Below are 10,456 nucleotides of genomic sequence, written 5' to 3'. Positions count from 1 at the left end.
TTTTCTTTAAAATAAAAAGAAAAAGGAAAAGGAAAAGGACTTCCAGAACTGCTTCAGACAGTGGGAAGAGCAGTGGGATAAGTGTTTTTGAAGCAAAGACGAGGATTTTGAAGTGAGGGGGTTAATGACAATTTTACTATAATAAATTTTTTATTCAAATGCACCACATTTTTAAAATTTTCATCTTTATTAGTACACATCTGCAGAGCATAATGATCACTTTCATCATGGGGAATGGTTACGTGTCCATAACACATCTCAGTATTTTTCAATCACACTTCACATTGCAGTTCTTAATTGTAAACAAGAAAATACAATCCATCAAATTCAGTTTCAATTCCAGCAAGATAATTATTACAAGGCACTAGGTAGTTTGCACAATTTCTGATAGAGTTGATAAACACAGCTAGGGAATTATACTTAGAAAAAATACCCAGGGACATGCAGGCCATCTCTACAGAAAAGATCAGTGCGTCGGTCACTCAGCAATCCCCAGAGCTAAGATTGAACCCCAAACACCTGCCACTGGCACCCAGAGGACTGGGTGCCTTCAGCCTCACGCCCACGCACACGCCAGCTGCTCACACACCGCTGCTCTGATTGCCGCTCCGCTTTGGAATTCATGCTTGTTTTACAGAATTTGATCATCCTACCAGGAACTGTTACCAGATTTCGGGACGCTGGAGTCTCCTGGAGATGGTCTCTAGGTTCTTTCTGTCCAGAGCAAAGAATTCATCAAGGCAAGCACAAATGGTAGTAGTTTTATTAAAGGTAGGAAAAGAAACAGGCTCTGCGGAGCTGGTCCAGGTTTGTAGGGAAAGAGTTGCACCGTACAGCGTGAGGTCGGCCACTATGCAAGACAGAACCCCGGGCCAAAGACGGTCCCGCTTGCATCACCCATTCCTCAGGCTGCCGTCCGGTCCAGGCAGCCCTATAGAAAACCGGCTCGCGTTCTCGCGAGAAGTCCACATGCAGGCCTTTGGGAACTGTACTGCGCATGTGTCTTGGATTTTAACTTAGCAGGTCAGGCCTACTTCCCCAGCCAGTTTTGCCACCCCCGAATCTCCTACCAAAGAAGGGCGTCTAAGGTTTTGCATTTTCAGTAGGCAAGACTCACCTGACAAAGTATCAAAATGTAAAGACATGTTCAAAGGTAGCTGACCACAGCCACTGGTGTCCTCCTAGCCGGACTTCTTGAGTCTGCATCTCTATATAGCAGTCTGTAGTCTTTCCAGGATGTGAAGAGTATTGGCCTGGAATAGGAAATGAACAACCAAAGTCCTCTCTTCACCAAATGTTTATTGTTTCTTCCCCTCTACATGCTCACAGAAAGTAGCATCAGATTAATTATGCATATTTACCATGTTTTTAAAGCATCTTGCAGTTCCTTGTGACTTGTTCCTACTCAGTTTTTAATGGCTTCAGTTTATCTTTACATTTTAAACTCATTGTAGATTTTCTGTTGCCCAACAACATAGATGAAAGGCAGTTATCTAAGAAAATACAGTATCCCTCCAAGTAATGGTTCCAATGGCTCCTTTATCACAGAAGAAAAAAATATGGAAAGGTGGTACATTCTCACATATTTTAATCATAATTACAGTGTACTTCTGGGAGTACCACTCAGTACCTCCCAGTACCACTGTACCGAGAGGGACATTTGTCACAACGATTATTAAAGTCAACATATGATCTCTGTTGCCATTTCATACCACAAATTATAATTTAGCCTTAGTACACTCAAACTGCCTTTTAAACATAGCTAAATCTTCAAAATTTTGAAACTCCCTTAATATTTCTGTGTTTCAGTCAGCGAGGGTCATCAGCAAAGCTGCGATTGAGAGGCGGGATCAGTGACAGCCCAGAAACTCATCCATTTCATGCCATCAGGTCACCCTTAACTTCATCATTCGCCTGTGACCTTCTGAGGCATAATCAAAAGGCGCAAAGACAGCAGCAGAACCTGGATTAGCAACCTTTCTGTGTTTCAGCTAAATTGTTCTTTTTCACCCCAAAACAATACACACACACCAGTGAATGTAAAAAGCCTTGCAGTGGAGTATTATTTATCAAGCCTTGGTTACTTAACATGATCTCCTACATCAGGTTTGTACCAATGTCTATCTACTCATTACTATTTGACCATTTTTTAACTCTATGCTAAATTTGTATATGCTACAGCAATAGCATTAATAGTAGTACTTATCTTAAAGAGAATTAAAAGAAAAACAATTCCATGACTTTCCAAATTTCTCCTTATAACAACTTTAGAGCCTAGGACATTTGCCTAAATACCAGAGACAAAATCTACGTGGGTGTCCCCAGTGGAAACTTTTCTTCAGATGTAAAACACTGATGTGCTTGTTAAGGCTCAAAGGAATTCAATGTAATTTGCATGTGATAGCTTTGTTTCTCATGGTAATGATGAATCTAGAAAAATAAAAGAATGCAACTTCTGACAAGCCAGGCATTGGATTCAAAAAAAGAATCCTTTTTTTTTTTAATTAATATGAGATATGAAAAGGGAGAATAATATTTGGCTATTGAACTGCCTACACAAAGAAAAATCAACAAACAGATTAATTGGAAAAGTTATTCCAACTACTTTGGGACCTGGTTTGAGGGAAAGAAGAAAGGCATGACTGACATTTTTGCTGTTTAGCTAATTGCTTTGGCATTGTGTTCACACAATGCTGGCCTGGATTTTGGGGGATTTTTTTCTGTGGACTCAAGGAATTCCTCACCAGCATCGCACCCAGGTGGGAAACACTGTAAAATAAACTAGGAAGTAATGAAAAATCTTTTCACATCATTGTAGTAAATACATAAGTATACTTGATGTCAGGATTGTTTATGTGCTGAGCTTTTCTAACATTACTGAACAAGTAGAAACTGCAAACAAACAGATAAAAGGAAAATCTCAAAGCTTATAGGAAATGGGGCTAGACAGAAACAAGATCTGATGACAACAAAGATTAAGTATAAAGAAGAGATCTGCTGTGTTTACGGAGTATGTTGGGGAAAAATTAATAACTAGAGTTTTCTTCAAAATAAGATGCAAAACTTGGGCAAAAAAGTTTTTAAAACTATAGTAATTGTTATGGTTTTGACTATGTGGAGTCATACCAACACTTACATCTGCTGTCAACCGCTTCCTAGGTAGGTGACTTTGAGAAAATTTCATCCATTTACCTTCTGTTCCTTAACCAACGAAATGAGGCAAATGCTAGTATCTACCCCATAGGTATGTGCTATAATTAAATTTCCCTTGGTAAAAAATAACCAGTGCCTGCTTTTTCTGATATAATCATAATTTGCTTTAATATCAAATTCATGGAAAAGTCAATAAAAGTGAAGCTGAAAAGTCAAAAAATAATAGATCAATGAAGAGAACTTGAATGTGCGTAAAATAAGGTGCACATCTGAGAGAAATAGCCTGTTTCTAAGACAGTTTTATAAGAGGTCTTGCTTCTCTGGTTTTATCTACTTTCTGACATGACAATATGTATGGAATGGTGAAACCAAACCCCCCAAATTCAAGTACTGACCTCTTATAGGACCTCCCTCTGGTATGGGAAGAACCGAGGTTTTGGGTCTTACTTTTTAACAATAATAGAATAATAATATAATGAGGAATGTATAGATTTTTTTTCCTAGTCCTATGAAATTGTTTACACTATTAAAAATTAAGAGAGTTCTGGTAGCAGCCAGACATGGTGGTTCATGCCTACATATTTAGCACTAAGGGAAGCTGACGCGGGAGGACTATGAATTCCTGATCAGCCTGGGAAATTTAGCGATTTAGTAAGACCCTGTATTAAAATAAAAAATAAAAAGAGCTGAGGATTTATCTCTATATGAAGCCCCTGGGTTTAGCCCCTAGTACAAAGAGAGAGGGGGTGGGGAGAAAGGAAAGGAAAAGAAAAGAAAAGAAAAGAAGGAAGAAAGAAAATAAGAATTACAGTAGCAACGTTTTGTTTACCCTCTGACTTGAGTGACCCATCCCACTATTTCAGGTGAAGGCATAGTTTAACGTAGGCCATGAATTTCTAGCCTCCAATAATATCAAAACAGGTTTATTTCCTAGCCGTCTCACATACAGCCAGCTGTCTTCCTGGCCATGAGTTGAGATAGCCTATCAACTTTTCCTGTCACTCTGATTTGATCTGAGAACTCAGATTTTAAGGCATTCAGCAGCTAGTTACAGCCCAGCCCAAATTTAAAGACATAGAAATGGCAGTGTGTGATACACCAAATCCGCACATGTACAGGCTCACCCTTCTCGACATCCTTCTTCAACTCCAATTTCTCCCCCAGCAGTTTTCCTCCCTGGTCCCATGTCTATCAAGTCCTTGTGATAAGAAGAGTTCCCTGCCCTTGTTACAACTGGAAGAAAACTACAAGTGTTGAGTGAACTAGATAGACGATGAAGGTAGATGAGCATCAGACAAATGAGAAATAGGATAACATGCAAAGAAAAAACCAGAATGAGGTCCGCCTGAAAGAAATATCTTGGCCAATGACCTAATCAAAGAAATGAACACTTCATTCCTGGCAAAGGCTCAACCACCAGGAATGGCAAACTAGAAGATGGAAAGTTTCCTTCCTGAGGTTCCGTGTCACGTACAGAAAGACCTGTAAGAGTTCTGCATGAGCTGCACTCTGGGTAACCAATAAAACAATTGGGTGGGGTAAATTTTGGCATCTGCAAGTCAATAAACTCTCCCTTCTATGTTTTCTTTGTTCTTCTTTCTTTGTTTGATTTTATTTTTTTTACAAACCCTTGTGTCCAGGGCTGACTTTCAAATAGATCGCAGCAAGCGAGCTGCTCTACTGCTTACGAAGCCTCGACCCAGAAGCAGGTGCAGAAATGGTTTAAAGCCGGGTTCCCCATGAGAACATGCGTTCTGCGAGGGGCGCATGTATTCTTAAAAACAGTGCCTGCTGTCATGAGCCATGAACCTTCCCTTGTTTCCGCTGAGCTTTGTGTGACACAGCAGCGATTTACAAAGACTCTGCAGTGACCAGCTGTCTTCGACACAACTGCGTGACTGGAACGGTAGCATGTATTTTTTCTGGACTCGCAACCAGAAATGAACCAAATGGTACCGACCGACAAACACCAAGATGCACGGACCGCCAATTGGAATTTAGGACGAGCCTTTATGGCAAGAAGAGTTCCCTGCCAGGGACTGACTGAGAGCCTCCACGCAGGGAAGGATCAGACCAGTGCCCACCCAGGGACGAGAGTACCTTTTAAACCCTAAAACCGCATCCTGTTTGCCAAACATATGTCACATCTGTAACAATGAGGGGATTTTTTATGGCAGGAACAGTACATTCCGAGAATCCGGGAGGGGTAGAGCATTTACGGGGAGAACAGTACATTCTGGGAGTCCAGGAAGGGCAGGGCGTTTACAACCAGTTTACAACCATACATTCCAGAAATGGTAAAGATGAAGATCTAACCCCACGGCAGGGGTGAGAACTGGGAGTTAAACTAGAACCTTTGATGTCTGTGGTGGGGCTTTTACAGTATTCTACTCCTTTTATCTAAAGGAATCTTCTTTAACTACGGAAGATGAACAAAAAAATAGGTTCACAGTGGACAGAGACTTTTTTGTCATTATGTTACTTGGTGACACCATTAAAGATTAGCTCCTATGGCAGCACTCAAGGATGTTCCTGTTTCAAGACTTTGTAGGCACCCTAGGAGCTCACTGTGCACTTCGAGATGATGAGCACCTTCTCCTGCCCCACAAAACAATGTATGCTTCACTTTTCAGTAACATTGATTGGCGTTCACAACAAACCCTAATAATTTAGAGACTTGTAGGGAAAAAATGTATATTCCAAATACCAAATTTAGGGTCTGATATTAAGACTTTTTACTAATTACATTTTCCAGAGAATCTAATAATGTTTAGGCCTAATACAGTGAGTTCCACTATCCATTCTACCCTGACCAGCTACACACTCAGCCTAATTTTCCTGAGCTTCAGGTCTGCATTCCAAGTCCTTACTGAACAGCGCTCGCTCAGTGTCACCAACTGACATCTCAAAAATTATGTCCAAAACTAATATTAAATCCTCCACAGGATCTGTCTCTCCTTGACGTTCATTACCCCTGCTAATCTGAAGGAATACATACAGTTTCTCCTTGTTCACAAAACATGTGACCGCTATTTCCTCTGTACATGCAATGGTGCTGTAGATTCTTCCTCAGCAGCAGCTCTTCCCGCGGGTCCCTTTCCTTAAACCAATGCTCTCTCATAGACCTTCCTGTCTCACATCTAGATTATGGCAAAGTCTTCAAATAGCTCCTTGCTTTCAGTTCCCCCCCTCTTTCTAATCTATCTAGAACACAATTGCCTCATCCATCTCTCTAAAGATGGTGTCATTTCATTCACTCTACTCAAATCTTTTTACAGCTTCCCAGCACCAGTTGAATGAGGTTGAAACGCCCTACTTACCCTGTTAATCATCGCCTCCATGATCAAAACATAATCTGTCTTCCCAATCTCTTGTATTTATGCATACATCCTGCCAACCCATCTGAAGTATTTACCGGCTCACTTTTTACTGCTTTAGCTGCCTGAACATTGTTGAGGACATTGTTCAGTCTTTTGTATAGAACTGTATATAAAAGATTTTGATTAGACTAAACTATTACTTCCTCTGGTAAGTTTCTTCTACTTTTAACAGAATTAAACACCTATCTTTACCTTTTGAAACTGCTACATAGCTCAGAAAAACTGTGGCTGAGTTATATCAATAACAGTTTTCCCTATGCTCTTGACATTGGTGCCCTTTTTTCAGGATCATTTTTAAATTTTCTTTTATACTTTATATGATGCCCTTTGTTAGCTCTAATGTATCATTTTCTATTCTGGGATGAGGCAAGATAAACAAATTCCATTAATAAGCCTTACATAGTATTCCATTCAAAATAACTTCCTGTCTTTCCCCAGAGATTACACACCACCGTTGATTAGATACTCATTTCTGCCTAGTTTTAAAAACTATTGTTCTTTATTAGTACATTTTACAGTTTGCAGTGTTTGTATTCATCCTAGGGAATAGGTTTATGTACTTAACACATCTTAATCCTTTGTTATTCTCTTCCCTTCTCATTCCCCTACTTTTTTCCTTCTCTAGATCCTTTAGTCCCTTGCAAAAGATCAATCTCTGTTTCCCATTGTCCATCTTTAACTTTTTAAATTATTTACACTTTGAGTTTCTCACATAAGTTACACAATATGTAAGCTCATGCGTCTGATTTGGTTCACTTCACACTGTGGTCTTCAAGGTGCATCCCTTTCCCTACACACAGACCTGCTCTGCTCAGCACAACCACACTGCATGAGCCTCTCCAAGCCCCACCTCTTGTTTCACCCCTGGACCTACTTCTTCCTGCTAATCTCACACGGCTCAGTGCTGAGCCCTTCCTCAGTCTCCCTCTGAGGCTCCCCAGTTCACCTCCCCATCCCCCACGGACTTGGCACTCACCTTTCTGCTCTGGTGTCCTAGTCACAGACAAGAACAAAAGGAGCCCTAAGCCACCCAAACCGCATACCTCAGATTCTCCCTAAGGAAAAGCAAGACCAGCTGTCTTCATCCCCCTACAAGGCGCTTTTTCCTAAACTGCACATTGCTCAGTCCTAACCATGTTTCAAGTCGTCACACTCAGCTCCTCCTTAAAGTCTTGCATAACTCCCACTCCTATAACCAAAGAGCACTTTTCTGAAATATGCAGCATTTAACTGCTTTTCAAAGAAGGTTTTTATTTCTTGCTTTTGGAAGGACAAATGCAAATTAAAAATAAGAGGCTTAATTTTCCCTATTGAAAAGAAGGGAAGAATTATTTTCTCTGTCCTTTTTCAGCATTTGCTTTAGATAACTTGTAATCTTAAGTACTTTCTCCTCTCTTTGACATTTATATAAATCGTCCTGGGAGCTAAATAGACCTTTTGTCAGCTTTATGACTCAGGAATTTCTTTCTCAAGGGCCTGGAAACAACATCCCTTACTTCCTAGTCTCTGTGTGCTAAGGGGCTGACTTTGGGAGGTGCCTTCCTCCAGTCTGGAAAACTGTCTCCCTCATAGAGATAGAAATTTGCATTTCCTGTCAATAAAGCCAATTCATTAACGCACAGAATCGCTCCAGCTACCTGGTTAAGTTAGGATGCATTGAGTGGGGCAAACACTGCAATGAATTTCTTGCACTGGAAGACGAGTTATAGCTTCTCTCAAGAAGACTAGGTCTTGACTTGTGCCTACTTAGCCAGATACAGTTTGGGTCTGAAATGCTTCCCAAAGTGCACTGCTTAAGGCTTGGTCCCTAGCCGGTGACACTACTGAGGAAGATGGTAATGTAGATGGTACAATCAGGGCTGGTGAACCACTCAGCCCCACTCACCTAAACCTGGGCAACGCCCTAGGGCCAAGCCTCAGAGATAAGAAAAACAAAGATCCCAAGAAAATTCCGAAACGCCAAACCAAGACACATGCATGCCAAACCTGCCAGCAGGACCTACACATGATCTGCAATAACCTCTTTTCACTCGGAGCTCATGAAAGGTTCTGCGTACAGGCCGCATCCCATACCTCCAGTTATAACAGAGTGCATTATGGGAAAGGACATGCGCAGTAAACACAGCTGACGTGACTCAGGACCTTGTCAAACAGGCAGTCACTCGCTCTGGAGGACCCCCTGGGAAGCACCCCAGACCAGAGCAACATAATGAATTCTTAAGCCCAACATATTCAAGCCCGTGCCATTTTCCCACCAGTACGAGCACACCATCGCCTAACTAAGCTCTATTAAACTGCTCATTTTTCCTTACCGTCACATGTTATACCCAATTCTTCATTGGGCACAAAACCTAGTAACCCATCTGGGACCCCATCACTGACAGCAACAGTGGAAACCATTGGGTGGGGCATAGTTGGAGCATGAGGCAGGCGTGTCCTGGAACTGTACACCGGGACCTTGGCCCCTCTCTCTTCCCCCTCCCCTTCCCCTTTCCCGTTCCCCTTCCCTCTTTCTCTCCTTTACAGCTCCCTACAGGTGAATGTCTTGGGCTTCTCACCCAGATGTTCTGACTCTCCAAGAGCTCAAAGGAAGGTAACCAAGGAACACAGACTGAAACCTTTGTAATGATGGGCAAAAGAACCTTTCTCATTCACTTCACCGCATGAGGGAAAGTAACACAGCTCTATCAGGAGAAGGAGATTCTCGTCTTTGCCATCATTGAGCCAGTCACGACCATGTGTATCGCTTTTTACATTTGTACTTATTCAATAGTATGTTTGTTTATTTGTGCCTCAGTAAAGCCATTTCAAAGGGAGTGGGAAGTCACACGTATTTTTAAAAGTGCTTTCCTTTTCTACTGGCTTTTTGGAGGGGATTTCTGGGCTGGAAAGCAAGTTTGTTTTCAATCATTTTTTCCTACACCCTACACGCGAGATATTTTGAGTGTTTCATGTTTCCTATCACGGAATCACTCTACATACTAGATATTCAAGTAATGTAATGTACACAAGCTACATTAGTTGCATATTGTTATCATAATTATTAGGTTATTTCAATAGTTATCAGCATAGTCTCCTATAGTTAAATGTGGTTGAGGTCTCATAGACACACACACACACACACACACACACACACACACACACCTTACTACCATGCTACATGTTACTATGGAAACCACTATCTGACTATTTTCTTCATAAATATTTCTTACCAAGCAAATACAAAATGTTACTCAACCTATTTAGTAACTGGATGAAATCCCAGCTCCCTTGTCCTTTCAGAACTCTAAAAATTACCTTACATGAAATTTTTAGCCAAGACAATTGCAATAATTCTGTCAGCAAGATACAACTATACTAACAGTCAACTGTCAGAATGTAAATGCCAAAATGTATATGCATTTCAGAACACAGAACCAGATGCAAATCTTAAATCTAGGGTACATTTTTAAAGGTGTCAGTTATTTGAACCTGTGTTGGTTTGGGGCTTATTTTGCAAGGGGAACAATATAATACAGGATACATACTTCATATGATTATTTATAATAGTCACCCAAAGAACAGTATACAAAAGAGTGCAGGGAATCTGTCCACACACTAAGACCAAGGAATCCAGCTGAGGGCCTGGATCCCACAACAATGTCCTACATGAGTTGAGCTGAATACCCAAAGCTCATAACAATGCCTCCCACAAATCCAACTGGAGGCCCAGAACCCATGACAACGTCTCATGCAGGCCTGTTTCACGGATCTGCTGGGAAGGCCCAAAGGTCAGTGGTGGAATTTACAAAGTCTGTGCCAGCAGGAAGAAGGATCTGTGCTAGCAGGCTGAGGGATCTGCACTGGAGCCAGGAAGTGATGCTCAGAAGAACCACAACTCCCCCAAAAGGTACCATGGCCATCCTCGGCAACTGTGAGGTCCC

The 10,456-nt window shown here is 41.3% G+C and overlaps 1 long non-coding RNA gene across 1 annotated transcript; it reads right to left on the bottom strand.

The window, feature by feature from the left end:
• Positions 1-190: 190 nt before the first annotated feature.
• On the bottom strand, positions 191-8,609 carry LOC102021930. Its single transcript, XR_259151.1, has 3 exons — positions 8,537-8,609; positions 1,118-1,253; positions 191-714 (listed from the first exon to the last, which is right to left on the bottom strand). It is a non-coding gene; the product is annotated as an uncharacterized LOC102021930 (long non-coding RNA).
• Between the last annotated feature and the right edge of the window lie 1,847 nt (positions 8,610-10,456).

The sequence above is a fragment of the Chinchilla lanigera genome, unplaced genomic scaffold (genome assembly GCF_000276665.1).
Source record: "Chinchilla lanigera isolate Chin_1 unplaced genomic scaffold, ChiLan1.0 scaffold00002, whole genome shotgun sequence".
Lineage (NCBI taxonomy): Eukaryota > Metazoa > Chordata > Mammalia > Rodentia > Chinchillidae > Chinchilla > Chinchilla lanigera.
This window is presented reverse-complemented; position numbering and strand designations above follow the sequence as displayed.